General features: G+C 38.4%; 1 pseudogene; it reads right to left on the bottom strand.

The window, feature by feature from the left end:
- Positions 1–14,865: 14,865 nt before the first annotated feature.
- On the bottom strand, positions 14,866–21,677 carry LOC147299732 (disease resistance protein RML1B-like; annotated as a pseudogene).
- Positions 21,678–21,779: the final 102 nt, after the last annotated feature.

Genomic DNA, 21,779 nt, shown 5'->3' with positions numbered 1-21,779 from the left:
CGAATCGAACTCACTGTCCAATACTTTCCACGCAACTTCCCATACTTTAACCTACATGGAACCCCAAGACTGGTTGGTGCTGCCAAGCCCACACTCGCGGGCACCTTGCTTACACACACACACACACACACACACACACGTACGTGTGTTTGTTGGCTATAGGCTATAGCCTTTACTTTTTATTAGTCCACTACCACTGGTCCACTGCCTATTCACTTTTTATGACTTTTAATTATGATGATGTGTACTTATGCATATAATTACAGTTTCATACCTTATTTGTGTGCTAAATTGTGGCTTCTTGGGCTACCTACCTATTCTTTGGGGTCCATCCCATTACTTTATCTAATTGTTACTTGGTTTATAAAAAATTGTTTCATTCCCACGTAGGATAACATTATAGAATTTCAAATAAAAAATAAAAGCCATTATAGAATTTTAAAAATTAAAAGTTTTAACTTCTTAAAAATGATAGCTTTATTCAGTTGTGCTGTATAGGAAAATGATTTAGACATTTCGAATGTTATACCAGCCATAGATTTTTCTCTTTATTATTTTGTTATTGGCATATTGTAACATAAACCATATATATATGAATCAAGATATATATATAAAAGGACACTACTTGGGTCACCTCTCTCTCCAAAATTGCAATTTCGGTAATGCCGGTGCATGATCGAAACCGTTCATTTTTTATATCACTTATTATAGATCATCTCTGTAAAAAATCAAGTTAATCGGAAATCGTTTGGTTATATAACTATTGTTGATTAAATAGAAAAAATCAACGGTTTGGTCAAAAAATTACTCTTTAATTGAAAACCATCAATTTTTTATACTTAATTGACAACAGTTATATAATCAAACGATTTCTGATTGATTTGATTTTTTATAGAGATAATCTTTAATTGGTTATCTAAAAAGTGAACGGTTCCGATCATGTACTGGCATTGTCAAAATCGAAATTTAAGGGGATGGGGTGACCTTGAAATATCCCCTAGGAGTGACCTAAATATTTTCCTATATAAAATGCAGATTTTGAAATTTGAAGGTTATGTATGTATATCCCTTCTTCCTTTTTTTTTTTTTGGAGAGGCCCACTATTTTTTGGAGCAGAGCAGAGCAGGTCTCATGTGAACTTCATTCGTATACGTACAACTTGTGGTCCAAAAATCAAAATGAAAATTGACTCTCTCCAATTTTGTAGAGAAATAAAGAGTAGCCACATCTTAGTTTTCTTGGGACTTCTGTCTTAATTTACTACAGAAGATTGTGGACTATCATGCCCAACGAGGTATGAAGAATTTCTTTTTTTTTTTTTTTTTTTTGAGAAGAAGGTATGAAGAATTTCAAATGTGTATATACAAGGAAATAAAAATATGATATGGTAAGGAAAAGCATCATGTATTCATGTCATATAGGAAGATCCACCCTTTATAGTTTATACAAACCCAATTCTTTCATATATATATATATCAATATATATTATCTAGGACTTTTAGGTATACCTATCTAAATGGCAATGATAATCTATTCAAATGAAGCTATACATATTCAGCATACAAATAAAAAAACAAACGAAACCGGCCCATCCATGCATATATCCTTCTTTATTTTGTTTTTGATTTTTTTTTTATTATTATTTTGTTTTCTAATTTTCAGAGGTTTGGTCCGTTAAATTCAGTCCATGAACGTTTGAAGCCTGTTATTGATGTTTAGCAGATGTTTTGAATCATGTATGTAGTAATGCTCTAAAACCCTGATAATTTTGTTGACTATGGAATTGAAACTAGTAGCAACAATTATCAACAGCGAAATAGAGAGTTATCTGTAGTAGCAACTAGCAACAATACATAAGAGTTTACTATTTGTACCATATATCACGATAACCATATAATATAGAGCAGAGTTACACTTGTTGGCCTATCAATATAAACAAAAAAAGAAAAGGGAAAGCTAACTGCCTTTTGCTTTGTATGTGCATTCTCTCTTCTCATTCCTCATGGTAATACAATTATCGAAACTATTTATTTTCTAAATTACTATTTAAAGATTATTTATGCAAATGATTAATCAAATCGAAAATTGTTTGGCCATATTATTTTTATCAAATAAATAGACGGTTTTAGTAATAATTAGAGTCACCGTTTATTTATTTGATAATAGTTAGATGAATTAACAATTTCTAATTTATTAATAATTTACATAGATGATCTTTAAAAGGTGATCTATAAAATGAATGGTTTTGATCATCATATACACTACACTTCGAAATGAATAAGAGAAGAGATTGAGAAGACATAATGCGAAGGCACAAAGGAGAAAGCAACTTGCTTTCTCAACAAACAAATCCACATACTTGATAGACTGCTTTTGAAGCAATGAAGTCGCTCGCACTCACTCGCAGCTTACAATTAAGACCAAAGCTTTTGCATCATGTTCTTGCCCCAACTGATTTCATCACATAGATTATTAACTTCTATCTCTGCATTCTTCTGAGGGCTTTAACAAGGATCACCAACTAAAGTAATACATTCAGCCCCACTAAATTCACATCAAAACCCAAATACCAAATTATATCTAACATGATGATCATCATGAATCAAAATGGTCTCTCAATTACACAAAGTCTTCATGATCACTGCTTGTACTCATCATCGATCTCCTCTGAGGGGTAAAAGATAATAACATCAGCTTCTTCAGGCAATCTAAAGCTTACCTTCTTTTTCAACTTCCCACTTTGGCTCTTGCAGCTTATTGATGAAATATTGTGCACGTATGACTCATCAACTTTTTCATCATTTTTGACAAGTCTCTCAAGGCAGAAGCTGTCTCTTGCTTTGGAGGCTAAAGCTGTATTACGAGGCCTAGATGATGATGATGATGATGATGAAACTCTTATAGAGTAGTGTCTCAACACATAGAGCTCACCTGATCCATTGAAGCAATCAGCAGGCTTCATGCCAACTGGAGAGGCTAAAACCATTCTTCTAGAGTAGTCAACCTCCCTCTCCCTGCATTTGATGCAATATTGATCATCTTCTTCTTCTCTGGTGTCAATGATCTCTTTCTCTTGTTCTTGTCTGCTTTTAAGCACCCCGGTTTGAGCAAATCCATGATGCACAGTCCCTTCTTCTCTACTCAGAATCTTTGTCGTCATATACTACCTACCTATTACTAGAAGAGGGATCATTCTTTTTTTTATTTTTTTTGTGAATAGTGTTTGGACATATCTTGACATCGGTAGAAAAGTCCACCAAAATAAAAATAAGGGGATCAACGTGTGCCGGATTACTATTGGGTTGTCTGGAAAGATGTAATGGCTTTGGTTCTGGCAAAAAATCAAATACTTGGTGGGTGTGGAAGTCAGTTGAGATTCAAGTAGAAGTCAACCAACTTTTCTTGATTGAGCCCGTCGACCGACTTCTACCGGAATAAATTTGAATGATCTATTCCGACCAACTTTATCTCGATCGACATATAAAAAAAGAAAGAAATTAGTTGAGGTTATCCCCAAAGGGAGCTAATTTGTACATCTTGGTATATTAGTTTGAGGAAGGGTGGTTGTTGGGCAATGTCTACTAATATCATCTACCTATATTGAGGCCTTTCTAATACATGGGTCATAAGCCAAGTAATTGGTTCGCAAAGAATAGAGAGAAAGAGTAATTAAAGAGAATGAAAGAAGGTGATGGGATGCATGATGTCAGCCCAAAGAATTGGGTTTACTGATATATATACATTAGTTGATCAAAGAGAAAAAGAGGAGAGGTACCATGAATGTTGTGGGGCAGCTGGTAGAAACTTGATGTTTGTCGCCCAGAGTAGCCAAGCTAATCAGATGGGTGTTTCAAATGTGAGCCCGACTGATCGAGTAAAGAAAAGGAAGTGGCTGGGTACCTTTTTTGTGGGTCACATTGTCAAGTGAAAATAGTTCCGCCATGACTTGGTTTTTAGACAAGAAAAGTGGGTTGGAGTCCGATCAAAATGTGAAAGTAAAAAGAAGGCTAAATGACATAAGTTGTTGGTCTGGTACATGGAGCAAGCGGCCCGATGAAAAAATATTTCGATCAACTTCTCCAATTTTAGTCTGATTAGAATAAATTCTGATTGACTTGATAAAGATTTCTTCTGATTGAATTTATTATATCTTGGGTACCAAAAAATTCTGATGAATCTCATCAATATTAGTCCAATAGAATTTATTCCGATCGGCTTGGTAAATTTTCTTTTAATTGAATTTATTTCACTCTAAGTTTTGGATATCAAATAGATTCCGATCGACAATTAAAAGAGATAAACGGCCCAATAGAAGTAAATTTCGATCAATTTTGAGTTGATTGACTTTGTTTTAGCTCGATCAATTTTTAGAAATATTGGCCGGCCTTGTTGAAATAATTCCGATAGACGTTTATAATTTCGAGTGGGCCGCTAGGTGCAGTGATACTTGCGTGAATAGAAGAAGGGGAAAAGGGGTGGCTGTCTTGATAATTTCCAAGTTAATTTGGCTTTGGGCTGCCCGTGTATATACATTGAAAAGCTGCCAGCAAACTTGGCATTGCTATATATATGTGTATATATACATGCATTAAGACAGGAGAGGAAAAAGGCCAGCAAGCCAATGGCGTGAAACATATGTTTAGCTATATATATGTATATGCTAGCTTATATATATATGTGTATATATATAAGAATGTGGCTTGGAAGATAAGTATATTGTTATACATATGTATATATGTATATATATGCCAAGCCAAGTATATGGGTTTAATGACCAAAATGTGGTCTTTACTTCTTGAGTACGTGGGCTCGGTCTATTATGAAAAAGAGACATGACAGGTGGTCATCCAAAGTCTATAAATTATCTCCGGCCTCTTTCTTCTAATTATGTCCGATCTCCTTTTTCCTATTCTGTCCGACCTCCTTTTTCCTATTCTTTATGGCCTCCTTCCTATTTTGTCCGGTCTCTCTCCTCTCATTTTCTATAAAAATTCCTTCTTCCTATTCCTTCTGGCCTCTTTCTTCTTCTTTTGTTTGGCCTCCTTCTTCCTATTCCTTCCGACCTTTTTTCTTCTATTCTCTCCGGTCTCCCTCTTATCATTTCCCTCTTATCATTTTCTATAAAAATTTCTTCTATGCTACCTAGGCTACCTCCACCCTCAAAGTATTCTTTAATTGGCCCGAATTGCTTTTTCCCATTATTTCCATCCGCTCAACTTCTCTATCATTTTCCACACCCAAATACCCTCTACTTAGCCCGGGTGACTTTCTTTCTCTATTTTTTATGTTTTGATCACCCGATCTCTTTTCATGATTATTTCACCCAAATAACAACTATAGTGATCGCCCAACCTTGTGGGCATGACAAAATTGGTCAATTAAAATCCATCCGGGCTACTTCGCTCATGGTATCAAAAATGTCATCCGCCCAACCTCTCGCCGGGTGAAAAGGCTTATATGAGGTCGTGAGAAAAGACATATATAAGGCCGAGAGAAAATGCCTATATGAGACCGGGAGGAAATGCTTATTCGAGGCTGGGTGATGATGAAAATTATGAGAATGGCCTGACTTGATGACAGAACCGCCCCCAGATTCCACCCTGAAACCCGGAGGGATCCTGCAGGAATCCAAAATCAAGGAAAATGCTACCGAAAATTCGGCAGAACCTCCCCTGAAAATGGACTAACCCAGACTTTTCAAAACCTGTTAAAAACACTTCTAAACAGCAACCACCTCTACCACAACCAAATAGGGTCTCAGACCCAACAATTTCACAGAGAATCCAACTTAATATTTAGAGTGGTTATCAGACCTGCTATTCTATTACAAGGAAATTTTATATCGAAAAATAGAATGACGCCTACTGGTCCGAGAAGGAATATGGATGTAACTGCCTCGACGTGTTTGGCTCGACCTCCACCAGCTACTACCTGGGGGGAAAGCAATTTAAGACAAAACAAGAAAAACTGTGAGACAAACTCAGTGAGTGGACGGATTTAAAAAAAAACGAAACATAAAATTTATTTATTCTTTTAGAAATCTTAAAATAAGAATCTCTAAGATTTCACAATCGTTCTTTGCAATCCCCCAACTTTAAAACCATTTAGCAAATCCATTTTGTAAAAATCATCTCAAATAAACCTTGATACACTGAAAAAAAAAGCAATAAAACTTTTCAAGCTGAGAAATATCAACTCTGAACTGAAATTATCTTTGTAAGCTGATTTTCTCAAAACATTTATACTTAAAAGTCGCACTATACTTATACCCGTACTGTAAACATCGTCCTTGCCATAATCCCATGCACGGGCAGGCTCAAATCCTGGCCACAATCTCGTACGGAGGGGTCGCTCCGCACGAGCAGGCTCACATCCTGGCCACAATCTCGTACGGAAGGATCGCTCCGCACGAGCAGGCTCACATCCTGGCCACAATCTCGTACGGAGGAGTCTCTCCGTACGAGCAGGCTCGTATCCTGGCCACAATCTCGTGCGGATGACCCTTCCACACGAGCAGGCTCGTATCCTGGCCACAATCTCGTGCGGATGACCCTTCCACACGAGCAGGCTCGTATCCTGGCCACAATCTCGTACGGAGGGGTCTCTCCGTACGAGCAGGCTCGTATCCTGGCCACAATCTCGTGCGGATGACCCTTCCACACGAGCAGGCTCGTATCCTGGCCACAATCTCGTACGGAGGGGTCTCTCCGTACGAGCAGGCTCGTATCCTGGCCACAATCTCGTGCGGATGACCCTTCCACACGAGCAGGCTCGTATCCTGGCCACAATCTCGTACGGAGGGGTCTCTCCGTACGAGCAGGCTCGTATCCTGGCCACAATCTCGTACGGAGGGGTCACTCCGCACAAGCAGGCTCATACGATCAGTACTTGCATTTTCAATTCACAACATTTCCACTTCCAAAAATAAATTGTCATTGTACTTTTCCAAAAGAACTTTAAATCCATATGTCAACATTTATTCACCAAATCCCAAATCAGATTCAAGATATTAAGATTAATAAAATTAATAAATTTCTATACTCTTACTAGAAAACCCGAAAGTCCACTCTGATTTACTCATTCTCAATTAAAACTCGAGATAATCAAATAAGTAAATTCATAAGGTTCATAAAATGCTTTCACAAATAAAAGTCCACTCACAGTATAAAATTCTTAGCTTCGACTCTCCACCGGATCGTCTCGACCTACGGTCGTCTCACTATAAATAAAACCATATGGTATATCATTAATCTCGACTCAACCACAATTAGGGTGTGTGTGTGTGAACGAACCTAACGTCACGCCTCTTACTTGTTCATCTCAACGATTCAATTACGTACTCACCAAAAATCCCAAATTAAACACTCCCTCCTTCCTCGAAAACTACTCGGCTCTACCCAAACTCAATCCGAATATAAAAACATAAATATAATATAGCCTACGCACAAAACCGCGATTTATTTTAAGGTTAGTTTCGGTAACCGAAGAGCACCCAAACACTGACCAAAAGCAATCCGAACTTTACTTATTCTTCCACCCCAAAAATCACCACAAAACTCAGCCAATCCTTAGCAAACCCGAAATGGGTTCCAACCCTTGCAAAATCCAACTTCTCAATTCTACTCAAATCTTTAATTCCAAACATCCAATAGGTTTCCTAGAGATGAAATTTGTTAAAAACCATCACTAATTAACAACCCCCAAATCAGAAATCCAAGGAAATTCGAAAAGGCCCTATAATCCAAAAATTTAAGTTTCTAAATCTAAGGTTTTTACACTACAAAACGAAAGGAAGTGAAAGCCCAATAGAAGAGGAAGAAAACTCACCTAAAACGGAGGTGAATGGCGCCAAAAATTGGTCAGAATCCAACGAGACCAAGGGGAGCCAAGCTGCTGGTTTTCTGGGTTTCCTGTGCGCGCGGCTGGGCTGGCTGGAGGAGGGCCGGCTGAGCTGATCGGCCGACGTGGGAGGTCGCCGGTGGTCGGGGTCGATGGAAAAGCCGCCGAAAGTGACTGGTTAGCTGGGTTGGCCGCGCACAGAGAAAAGGGAGAGAGAGAGAGAACTCGGGGAGAGAGGAGGCCGGGGGGGGTCGGCGCCTGGGGAAAAGCTCGCCGGAGTCAGAGGCCAGGTCGGCGAGTGGCGGTCGACGGCGAGGTGAGTGGGGGTGGCTGGGGCTGGTGCGCGCAGGGGAGAGGGTGCGGGGGGTGGAGTGAAGACAGGGAGAGAGAGAGTGCGGGGAGAGAGAGATATAAAGGAGAGAGAGAGTGTTCTAGAGAGAGAGAGAAATTTCTAGAAAATCTGACTTTTAAACCCCAATTTTTCATTTTACGAAATTGCCCCTCGCTTCAAACGGCCATAACTTCCAAACCGTAACTCGGATCGAAGCGTGCTACGTGTCTATGAAATCGCGGGACCGAAACCTATCTAACAGACCCAAAGTCAAAGTCGAAAACACGTTTATTTTAAAAGTCAACTTTGGTTTAAGCTTAAATTAAAACAGAAATAAATATTTAAATCAAAACCCTTTTTATTTCCCAAATAAATCCCAAAATCTTTAAAATAAAATCCAACATCTTTTAAAAACCTCTCAAAACCATAGTCAGATAAAAATCCAAATTTCTAGTGGAAATTTGGGTCGGGTCGTTACAACCTTCCCCCCTTACAAAAATTTCGTCCTCGAAATTTGTAGAAAACTTTAATTTAAGTGAATTGTTGTTGTAAAATTCTTATCGCTCATCAAGTCAAACCTCCTTTCAACAACCATAAGTTGAAATATGCGTGAATTTGACATTTCCTTCCGTTTGAGGAAACCAAAAACATTTAAACTAAAAAGATCACTCCACAACGAACCTAAATAAATTTAGTAAGCCTAAAAAATAAAAACTTAAAAATGTGATAGAACGCCAAACCCTAGATAAAGTTTTCAGGGATAAAACCATTACGAAGTAAATCAGTTTAAAACCTTTAAATCATTTGAAAACCACTCTAATCCACAAATCGAGAAAGTTTATCTCATATCGAAAATATCGTATCATGCTCAAGGATGGACAACGTACCCATGATGACGTCCGATGAAATCAACGCGTCCTGTCATGGCAAAGACTCTGCCCTGGGCTCTGGGGCGTCTTGGCTGACCCCTCTGTTGTTCTCCACCTCTACTGACATAGCTGGACTGGACACCACTACGCTTCCGCTGCGCCACTCTGATTAACCCTTCGATCTCTAAATGTATCCAATCATAGAATATGATCGCAACTTCAAGTATCGTTAATTACTACGTCTTCCACACCATTCCTTACGTATCCATGAAAATGAGAAATAAATTATGATCGTGAACTAAAGGGTCACCCTCAAGCTCCTATCATTTCCTTTAAGTCACGTCAATAAAATAAACTATATCCCCCAAAACTTACTACAACTTCTGTGAGGTCGGCCACGTCGAGGAGGCGTATCCATACGAGTTAAGGAAAACCTTTCCATTCCTCGAAGGATGCACACAAGGTGCCTAGTCTACAGAAATTTTAAACCTAATGCTCTGATACCAAGTTGACAGAATCGCCCCCAGATTCCACCCTGAAACCCGGAGGGATCCTGCGGGAATCCAAAATCAAGGAAAATGCTACCGAAAATTCGGCAGAACCTCCCCTGAAAATGGACTAACCCAGACTTTTCAAAACCTGTTAAAAACACTTCTAAACAGCAACCACCTCTACCACAACCAAATAGGGTCTCAGACCCAACAATTTCACAGAGAATCCAACTTAATATTTAGAGTGGTTATCAGACCTGCTATTCTATTACAAGGAAATTTTATATCGAAAAATAGAATGACGCCTACTGGTCCGAGAAGGAATATGGATGTAACTGCCTCGACGTGTTTGGCTCGACCTCCACCAGCTACTACCTGGGGGGAAAGCAATTTAAGACAAAACAAGAAAAACTGTGAGACAAACTCAGTGAGTGGACGGATTTCAAAAAAAAAACGAAACATAAAATTTATTTATTCTTTTAGAAATCTTAAAATAAGAATCTCTAAGATTTCACAATCGTTCTTTGCAATCCCCCAACTTTAAAACCATTTAGCAAATCCATTTTGTAAAAATCATCTCAAATAAACCTTGATACACTGAAAAAAAAAGCAATAAAACTTTTCAAGCTGAGAAATATCAACTCTGAACTGAAATTATCTTTGTAAGCTGATTTTCTCAAAACATTTATACTTAAAAGTCGCACTATACTTATACCCGTACTGTAAACATCGTCCTGGCCATAATCCCATGCACGGGCAGGCTCAAATCCTTGCCACAATCTCGTACGGAGGGGTCGCTCCGCACGAGCAGGCTCACATCCTGGCCACAATCTCGTACGGAAGGATCGCTCCGCACGAGCAGGCTCACATCCTGGCCACAATCTCATACGGAGGAGTCTCTCCGTATGAGCAGGCTCGTATCCTGGCCACAATCTCGTGCGGATGACCCTTCCACACGAGCAGGCTCGTATCCTGGCCATAATCTCATACGGAGGGGTCTCTCCGTACGAGCAGGCTCGTATCCTGGCCACAATCTCGTGCGGATGACCCTTCCACACAAGCAGGCTCGTATCCTGGCCACAATCTCGTACGGAGGGGTCTCTCCGTACGAGCAGGCTCGTATCCTGGCCACAATCTCGTACGGAGGGGTCACTCCGCACAAGCAGGCTCATACGATCAGTACTTGCATTTTCAATTCACAACATTTCCACTTCCAAAAATAAATTGTCATTGTACTTTTCCAAAAGAACTTTAAATCCATATGTCAACATTTATTCACCAAATCCCAAATCAGATTCAAGATATTAAGATTAATAAAATTAATAAATTTCTATACTCTTACTAGAAAACCCGAAAGTCCACTCTGATTTACTCATTCTCAATTAAAACTCGAGATAATCAAATAAGTAAATTCATAAGGTTCATAAAATGCTTTCACAAATAAAAGTCCACTCACAGTATAAAATTCTTAGCTTCGACTCTCCACCGGATCGTCTCGACCTACGGTCGTCTCACTATAAATAAAACCATATGGTATATCATTAATCTCGACTCAACCACAATTAGGGTGTGTGTGTGTGAACGAACCTAACGTCACGCCTCTTACTTGTTCATCTCAACGATTCAATTACGTACTCACCAAAAATCCCAAATTAAACACTCCCTCCTTCCTCGAAAACTACTCGGCTCTACCCAAACTCAATCCGAATATAAAAACATAAATATAATATAGCCTACGCACAAAACCGCGATTTATTTTAAGGTTAGTTTCGGTAACCGAAGAGCACCCAAACACTGACCAAAAGCAATCCGAACTTTACTTATTCTTCCACCCCAAAAATCACCACAAAACTCAGCCAATCCTTAGCAAACCCGAAATGGGTTCCAACCCTTGCAAAATCCAACTTCTCAATTCTACTCAAATCTTTAATTCCAAACATCCAATAGGTTTCCTAGAGATGAAATTTGTTAAAAACCATCACTAATTAACAACCCCCAAATCAGAAATCCAAGGAAATTCGAAAAGGCCCTATAATCCAAAAATTTAAGTTTCTAAATCTAAGGTTTTTACACTACAAAACGAAAGGAAGTGAAAGCCCAATAGAAGAGGAAGAAAACTCACCTAAAACGGAGGTGATTGGCGCCGAAAATTGGTCAGAATCCAACGAGACCAAGGGGAACCAAGCTGCTGGTTTTCTGGGTTTCCTGTGCGCGCGGCTGGGCTGGCTGGAGGAGGGCGGCTGAGCTGATCGGCCGACGTGGGAGGTCGCCGGTGGTCGGGGTCGATGGAAAAGCCGCCGAAAGTGACTGGTTAGCTGGGTTGGCCGCGCACAGAGAAAAGGGAGAGAGAGAGAACTCGGGGAGAGAGGAGGCCGGGGGGGGTCGGCGCCTGGGGAAAAGCTCGCCGGAGTCAGAGGCCAAGTCGGCGAGTGGCGGTCGACGGCGAGGTGAGTGGGGGTGGCTGGGGCTGGTGCGCGCAGGGGAGAGGGTGCGGGGGGTGGAGTGAAGACAGGGAGAGAGAGAGTGCGGGGAGAGAGAGATATAAAGGAGAGAGAGAGTGTTCTAGAGAGAGAGAGAAATTTCTAGAAAATCTGACTTTTAAACCCCAATTTTTTATTTTACGAAATTGCCCCTCGCTTCAAACGGCCATAACTTCCAAACCGTAACTCGGATCGAAGCGTGCTACGTTTCTATGAAATCGTGGGACCGAAACCTATCTAACAGACCCAAAGTCAAAGTCGAAAACACGTTTATTTTAAAAGTCAACTTTGGTTCAAGCTTAAATTAAAACAGAAATAAATATTTAAATCAAAACCCTTTTTATTTCCCAAATAAATCCCAAAATCTTTAAAATAAAATCCAACATCTTTTAAAATCCTCTCAAAACCATAGTCAGATAAAAATCCAAATTTCTAGTGAAAATTTGGGTCGGGTCGTTACACTTGAGTGGGAAGAGGCTAAAGCATTTTATTAATTATTGATAGATAGGAGGCCCAATTTATTTTTATAGAAGAAAAGAGTGATTCCGGCCTATTTTATGGTCGGGTCATCTCTTTCTTTTGTTTTTAAAAAGGACGATAGCCTTATAATTTTTCTAACATTTGGGTTGAGATTTTATTGATTTTATCAAGAGCCCATCTAGTCCAAAGCTCATTGATGGAAATTTCTTAACCAATAATGGCTCCGCTAAGGTTATACAAGGATTACCCATTCGCCAAGGAGTCCTACTCAAGCTAGAATTCCGCCCAAGGAAGAGCTCGAATCCGAGTTAAAGATTTTCCTTGATGAAATTGAATGCAAGATCAATACAAATCCTACCAAAGGAAGAATTCAAAAAGTCTTGGAGACAAAGTATCCCAAGTGAATCAAGAAGCCAAGGCATGCAAGCCAAGAGTTCAAGTTTGGAAAGGATTCTGATCAGTCATCAATGCTCAAGATCACGTGATTATCATGGAAGAATCTGGTCGAAATCTTAAATTCAAGAGAGTTCAAATCTCATCCGTACAAGGAGTCTAGAGGGAATTCCGGGCCAAGTAATGACCCATTGCTATCCTAACGCTTATATATAGATGCATTCGAGAGAAGAAGAGGACACATTCAACATTCAACACACTCAGACACCATGTCTACCTAATTTAGTCCCTCATAGTCTTTGTTCTAGTTTTTTGCTCTACTAAGCCTTTGCAAGGCCTTAGTATCGATTTAGTTTTCTTGTCCATTTACTTTCAAGTATTCTAGTTTTTGTTCTTGTTCTTCAATTCAATTTCAATACAATTGCCTTTATATTTTCCGAACTTTACTTTCAAGTTCCTTTGATTTATGTGTCCGTTCTTCAGTTTTCTTTATATTTGATGCTTTTTACTTTCCTTGCAATTTATTTAAAAGCCTTATTTACATTCTCAATTTCATCCATCTTCTTTGATTGTTTGTTACAGAGCCTTGCCCCCAAGATAGAAAAGAACCTAGGCCAAGAGTGGTACCTAGCTCGGCTGATCAATCGTTTGATAAAAATCAGTTTAGGTGCAATCACTCAACCCAATCACATTCTCATTCTGATCGAGCCAAAACTTGGCTTGACGGTGGCACGCCCCGCACTCATACAAAAAATGACCAAAGTGTTGCTTCCGGCCAACCTTGGCTGAAAAACAAGTGATCAACAAATAGAGAATTCAATTCGATCAGATCAATGATCAAAGAATCTGCTACCATTGATTGTCATATTATAGATGGTATATATGGAATATTTATTGGAAGGGCATTATTATATATTAATTATTAATTAATTAAACAGTTCTTTCCTGGACGTGTCTGGTTGTGCAGCCTGTGCTTGTTCTCTTCATGGTCAATATTGCATGCATCATATTCATGGTTGTTCTCTCAGCCTCTTTTCCCATACCGTCTTCGATCCATCTGTGTTTTCTTGTTGAAATGCATGCAAGCATTAGGGTTTCCTTCTTTTCTTTTTTCTGATTCTGATTGGCTAATTAATATATGTAAAGCTGCTACTACATATGCACTAGACTAGCTGTTAGCTGTGAGTTTCGACTTTCGAGTAACATGATTCATGAACATATATCAGCTCAATCACATGCGATGCAACATTCTGTGGTGTAAGCAAAATCCTATTGTATACCATTACCAGGTTATATAAGAACTAAAGTAAGTTCCCCAAACTCGTTGACCAAAAGTTTTTGCTGGTCCTCTTATGAAAAACAAGCATATATAGATTATTAAAGCTAAATGGTAAGAAGATTTGGACTAGATCCACATTGCTGAACCACCATTAATTAATTATAATCATGATAAGTAATAATAATGATACAATTAAAAAATTAATTTAATTGGGATACGTAACGGGACTCTCCACCTAAGCGGGAGCTTTTAAAACCCTAACCATCACGTTGGGGCTTTCCAAACCCCATAGGCTAGGCAACATATATCTATTAGGGTTTTCTTATATTCATAATGTGACTACAAGAATCTTATCAAATGAAACAATTGTGCTTGTACAAACTCTGCTGAATGAAGCTAATGGAAGAGATCCACATAATCTAATAGTATGCCACAAAATGAAGATCCAGTCAAGATTCTAAGCCACACTCTTAACAACCACATAATAACAGAAAATTGAAATACAAGTCTCTAGTAGTGGCTTCAACTCAATCAAACCAAACAAAAATTGGAAACACATGTCTCTAGTATTAATCTACGTACAATTTAGATGATCACAAACCATCATTTTAGGCTATTAATCCATCCTCTTTTCCTTGCGTCAGACATCTTTATAAACATCTTCCTTCATTCTGGACTAGCACGAGCATTAACATAAGCAACATCATCTGTGCGCACCCTCCATAGCCTCCAATACTTCCATGCAATCTTCAATGATGTTACTCAATTCTCTCGAAGGAGATGATTCTTTCTTGTTGTATTTGCGGTCAACCTTTTCCATTGAAGATTCAGTCTTTGCACTTAAAGCTTTATCTGGCCGGGGCTTCAAGTGCATCATCTATCAACGAGAAAAATCAACAAAACGAAGTTGTAATGCTAATTTATCAGTAATATAGTAAGAAGAAATTCAAATATAAGGACATTTGTTTCAGCAATTATAGTTTCAATAGTGTACGTTGTCACCTTGTTTCACTTCTTCTTTGTCTATAAAACATACAAAATACACGTTCCAGAAAGCTAATTCCTACAGATTAGAGAAACTTTCTTGAAATTAATCTAAGTGCATCGATTTACAATTGCTTATCCTGGAGTGTCAATCCATCAACGACGGTCTAAATCAACAAAACACAATCACGTATATGCTAATTTATCAACAATGTCTTTAATTAACAATGCTAATTTATCAAATATTTGATCAACACACCTGCTATTTCATCAGAGTGCTCCATGAGGTATTTGAACCAATCCAAGTCAACAAAACACCAATTACAAACCCAAAGTGACCAGCAGATGTAGTGTATTTTGAACATCCCTGATGACTGCACCTTATAAGACGAAATTTCTTCATCCTTGTTGGGTTGGTCTTCATGCTCGTACAGAAGCTTGATACCACACTCCTTCACCTGAAACTGCGATCTCGTGAATACCGAAACAGTCACTTCATCGTCACCTTCCAATTGATTTCTATAGTTCTTCCAATGACTTAACCATATCATGTCTTGTCCATTGCCCGGAACGCTATAGATCTTTGGGCCATACATCCACTTGAGACTCTTGCTCTTAATACTGACTGTTGCCATTATTGGTTGAGGAAAAGCATCTTTGATGTCATCAATGCTGCTACGACAATCAATATTAGATTCGGCACATACACAGAAGACGTTCAAGCCTCGAATCCTTTGATTGGGATGTGAAGGCACAGTAAAAGTTATCGAGGACCCTTTACTTTTATGGCTAAATTGGCTCGGAATGTCATTCCCTGGAAGATATATGTTGACCATACCTAGTTCATGAAGTACCTAGAAATGCATAACATTGAAATCAAAATATTCAAATATCATAATTTCATGTTATATCACAGATAGAGAGATGAGAAAGAACAAAAACCTGGATGGGAAGCGTGATTTTTTTCTCGAAATTTGTCACCTGGATGGTGTCTGTGGGTTTGAAGTTTATGGGGCCAAAAAGTTGGGTCATTTCTACCTCACATCTTTCAAAGGGTTTTAACTTGAACCAGTTCTCAAATTCGAGTAGGTTCTAGTTGTCTCTCCAGCTAATACCTTTAAGTGTTTTATTTACTGATTCACCTGTTATTCTTTCCAATAATGTGGATCTGGTTACATCCAAGACTCTTGTACCTGATATCTGTACAAGTGATTTGAGCTGCGTACAATCTCTAAAACTGAGTTCCTCAAACCTTGTAATGCCTCTGATGAAATCTGGTATGCAAGTGATTGGATTTGAGCTTAGATTTACTCTTTGCAATGCAGATAAGTGCAAATCTTTGGGAAAATTGGCATCAGAAAGATTGCAATTTACAAGATGTAAATTCACCAAACTGTGTGGCCATAATTGGACCTCCCCAATGGTAGGGAATAATGGGTGTATTGAAACTTCATCTGCTTGAAACGTTCTCAAAGATTTCAATTCCACTCTCGGAAACTCGTTAAGATTTGAGCAACTAGATACGAGGAATGTCTTGAGGAATTTTAGCCTAAAAATATTCTTTGGAAGCTTTCGAATGTTTATGCAATCACCCATGTCCAAATGAACGAGTCGCTCTAGGTTTCCAATGGATTCATGCACATCAACCAAGTTCGCACAATCTTTAAGAATCAAACGTTCTAGATTGGGCGCATTTGAGAAGTCGGGGGTTTCAATAAGGTAATGAGAATGACTTAGATTTAGAGTCTTCAGTGATGGAAGATACTGGTAAAAAAAGAAAAAAAGAAATTAGGTAGCCATTCAATTATAATAAATGGATAATAATCATTGAACGCCTAAAAAACTAAAAATAAATAAAAGTGAACGATATTGTGTAGATCGAGTAGCATACCTTTGTCTCTCTCCAAACTTGTTTCAAGCTGCTATAACACATTTCAAGAATGACTAGGCTCTCCAAAGGAAAATCATTGGGAAGAGCATCAAAAGAAAATTTATTCCAACAGAACCATCTTAGCCTAGGAAATTCTCCATATGACCTATTGAGTTGCACATGACTAAGCTTGAGTAGTCTTAGTTCATGCATACTTACAAATGCATCTGTTTCCAAAATTGCTTGATTTGAATTTGTTGGAAGAGTGTAGGTAGGATGCATTTCCATGTTCATGATAACACCTTTAATTCTATGTGTACCCTAATAACAAAAAGAAACAAAAATTTGGATAAGTTAACCAACAATACTGCAAAAGGTAGCAAATAAATAAAAAACAACGAAATCCACTATACGTTAACCGTATATATATTTCAAATATTTCTTACTTACATTCTTTTTTGTCAATACTTTGGAAGAATCATTATGATGCCACAGTCTACTCCGTTTCTCTGGCTCCTTTGATTCTAAGCGAATAATTTATCTTCCCATATCTCGAATCATGTGATGCATCTGCACTTTGTTATCTCCATCAATTGTAACTAAACATCTCTGGATGAGGTTTTGAATGCCCACAATCGTGTAGAAACCACAACTATTAAGTATTCTAACAATATCATCTTTGTCCATTCCAATAAAGAAACACGCAATATGGAGGAATAGATTTTGGTCATCTCCATCTTGCAAAGAGTCATAGCTTATTTTGAGTTTATTCATAACGTCACCATTCAGAATAGCTTGTAATTTGTTCAATGCATTTTTCCAAACAGCTATACTTTTCCCTGATAGGGATGAACCCAAAACTTTCAAAGCTAATGGAAGTCCTTCGCAAAGATGTATCGCCCTCATTGAATACTCCATGTAATCTTCATTGGGAGAGTCTTGTCCAAAAGCGTACCAACTAAAGAGCTCTAGTGAGTCATTATAACCAAAAGTTTCAACAGTATGCACCTTAGTAAGTTGGTGGCCCACTTTTAACAACTCTGCATTGCTAGTTGTAATTATGACTTTACTTCTTTGACAAAACTGACCTTGCATCCTAAATATTGCGTCTAATTGTTCCACATGATCCACATCATAAAAAACAAGAAAAGCCATTTTAGAGTTAATAGCCTCTTCAATCTTCATTTTCCCCTCACTAATAGTTTGTATTTTCACTTTTCTCTCTTTTCAGATAGCCAGTAGTTAAGCGGCGAGTATCCGGGCAGCCAGCCCAATGGGCATCAGAGAAGACATATAGAGCAACTGGACCAGGGGTGTGCTGAAAAGTAATGTCGGGACTAAGTGAACCCTTTAAATAGCGAAGAATTCGCTTGGTTGCAATGAGGTGAGGCTCTCGGGGTGTGCTCATGAACTGGGCGATATGTTCACCGCATACACAATATCAGGGCAAGATAAAGTCAGGTATTGAAGACTTCCAACAAGCTGCCGAAAAGAAGTAGGATCTGAAAGTAGAGAACCATCATAAGCAGACAAATGTGCCTTGGCATAAACGGGGGTTGCACTTGGCTTGCAATACAACATATCATGCTGCTTAAGAATATCAAGGGTATACTTGCTTTGAGCAACACGCAAGCCAGCAGATGAACGGGTAATCTGTTGGACACATTTTATACCTTTATTTTACCTCTAAATTATACATTTTTAATCCTAGTCTTTTAATAAATTTAGTATTTTAAGTGTTTTATTTTCTTATTTTAACTATTTTGTAATTTTTGGTTAATTTTAGTTAATTTTCTCTTTTTATATTATTTTAGTTGTTTATTGTGTTAGTTTGTTTTAATTTTATTTTGTTAATTTTGTGTGTAGGATTTTAAAATAAAATGGGTTGCCATTAGCAAAACGGATACAACAAAGTAATGTACTATGCGAAGTGAGAGCAGCATAGCACGTGAGATGGACCTGCAGGTAGCAAGCACCGGCAAGGCATCAGTGGGGCCGGCGAGCCCTCGATGGCTTGCTGAGCGCTCCGCCCACCGGCGAGGGCTCGACGGTGATAGGCGACCCCTCAGTGGTTCGGCGATGGCTCGGCTTCCCACCCCCCTCTGACACAGGCGCTCCACCTCCTACTCTGATTGGCCTTACACTTAAAATAATCCTTCACCAAACTCATTGCATTACACCAAAATCACCAACTCTTAGCACTTCACGTACATCAAATCATTAATGCATTTTATATTACTCACCAACAACGATCCACCAAGAGTTGCTCCCTCTTCCTCTCCTATAAATTGAAAGTTTCACAACCTTCATTCACCACCAATTCACAAGCAATTCTCACCAATGCAATAAGCATTGGGGCTCTCAAGAGTCGCTCTCTTGAGAGCTCCCTCCTTCTCTCTCCCTTTTTTTTTCTCTTTTTTATTTTTTTTATTTTTTATGTATTGTATTTATTTTATGTATTGTATTTATTTTAGTATGTGTGTTGTATTTATATTTTTCATGTTATAAATAAATTCTAATCTTTGGTTTTCAATGTAGCTTATCAATAAGATTTCATGTCTTTAAGTTAATATAACCTTTGTTGATTGATTCTATTTGATAGTTTTATCCACTTGTTCATAACTAAAACTCTATGCTTGTTTTAATACCTGATCAATATTAGAATATGTATATTGACTGCCTAGTTTAAGTCTACATAAACATCATATGATTCTTAAACCGATTAGTGGGTAAATGAGTAGTCGTTGAAGACAAACACCATGTTTAAACTCTACTTGGTTCTTTAATTGTTCTTCTATACTTAATGGGTTCAGAATTGTAGTTTAAACTAAACATCATAGTTAAATTGCAATTCCTGAATATACTTGATAAAAACCACACATCATATGGATAATCATATTTGAAGAACGAACTCTAGAAATTGAATTGATTAATTTGGATGTCTATTTCTTAAGATATGAAATTAAATTGTAATGGTGAAATTGAAACGCTAGGGCTTTTTATTATTGTTTGTTCTTTTACTTTCTTTATTTAATTTTATTGTTGCCCTACTTTCCTATCAAAACAACATTTTCATTTCATGTTTTTATGTAGTGTTTGTTGTGACATTAAGTAGTAGTAATAAGTGTCTTTATTCAAATCTCTGTGGGTACGACCTCGCACTTGCATAAGCTATACTACAAATGATTCGTGCACTTGCGAGTAATTGATCATCATATCAATAAACACAACATAACCTCCAGATGAAGAAAGTAATGAAGCAAGCCAAGATCTGTGACTGCAAATTCCTTTCCCAATGATTGAATAAACTCAGCTAAAATAGCGTCAATGGATCCTGTAATGACTATGTCATCCACATATAATAAGAGCACAATCATAGCTTGAGATGATTTAAAAATAAAAAGTGAGGACTTTGCATGAACCCAAATCGGATGAGAAATGAGCTAAACCGAGTGAACCAGGCCCTAGGCGCTTGTTTAAGCCCATACAAGACTTTATGAAGGTGACATGCATGAGTAGGATGAAGAGAATCAACAAACCCTGGCAGCTGAACCATAAACACCTGCTCATTCATAATACCATGCAAATATGCATTTTTGACATCCAATTGACTGATGAACTAACCATTATGGGCAGCAAGAGTGAGTACTGTATGGATGGTGGTTGGTTTGACGACCGGACTGAACGTTTTGTCATAGTCAATGCCAGGTTGTTGATGGAAACCTTTGGCCACCAAGTGGGCCTTATACCGTTCTATGGTGCCATCAGAATGACGCTTGATCCAGAAAACCCATTTACAACCTATTGGATTTCTGAGAAGCATTCGAAGGGACAAGAGACCACGTCTAATTTGTAAGAAGAGCATTAAACTCTTCAGCCATGGCCTGTCGCCATTGCGGATAACGAACTACATCAGAGTAACAAGTAGGTTCATGATCAGAAGAATGAAGTAGAGTAGAGAGAGCCTGCGGAATGGGATAACGAATTATGCCATCCGTGTGAATGAGCGGGTTGCAAACACCAAATTAGGAGTGAGTGGGCATGGAGTGATTGCAAAAAGGAAGAGGCTTTGGGGCTGCAGATGGTGCAGCAAGAATAGGAGCTGTTAGGTTGGGAGAAGGTGAGTCATCATGTGGCTTCAATGGTGTAACCTCTTGTTCAGGTTGCGAGGCAGGATGTTATGGCAGTGGATGAGTAACATGAAGCACCTGAAAAATCTCCAAGGGCACTGTAGAAGGCTGAGTGGAAGAAGAACCTGTGAAACTGGAAAAAGGAAAATCTTTCTCATTAAAAATAACATGCCAAGAGAGATATATACGCCCTGTGACCGGATCATAACAGCGATAGCCCTTGTGCTGCAAGCTGTAACCAACAAAAATACATTCAAGTGAATGAGAGATGAGCTTATTCTTAACATATGACCCTTAATACGGGTAACAGGCACACCCAAAACTCCGAAGATGACTATATGACGGAGGAGTATTATGGAGACTCATGTAGGGAGTAGACCAATTTAAGATTGGTGTAGGAAGTAGATTAATTAAGTGAACTGCAGTGTTGGCGGCTTCAGCCCAAGGATGTAAAGGAGCATGGGTGGTAGACAACAAGGTGTGAATCATGTCCGCAATGTGATAGTGCTTGCGCTCAGCTGTTGGACACATTTTATACCTTTATTTTACCTCTAAAATATACATTCTTAATTCTGTCCTTCAATAAAATTAGTATTTTTAAGGTCTTATTTCCTTATTTTTAACTTTTAAGTA

The sequence above is a fragment of the Dryas octopetala genome, chromosome 1 (genome assembly GCF_963921425.1).
Source record: "Dryas octopetala chromosome 1, drDryOcto1.1, whole genome shotgun sequence".
In the NCBI taxonomy this organism is placed as follows: Eukaryota; Viridiplantae; Streptophyta; class Magnoliopsida; order Rosales; family Rosaceae; genus Dryas; species Dryas octopetala.
The sequence above is the reverse complement of the archived record's forward strand: the minus strand, read 5'-3'. Positions and strand labels throughout refer to the sequence as shown.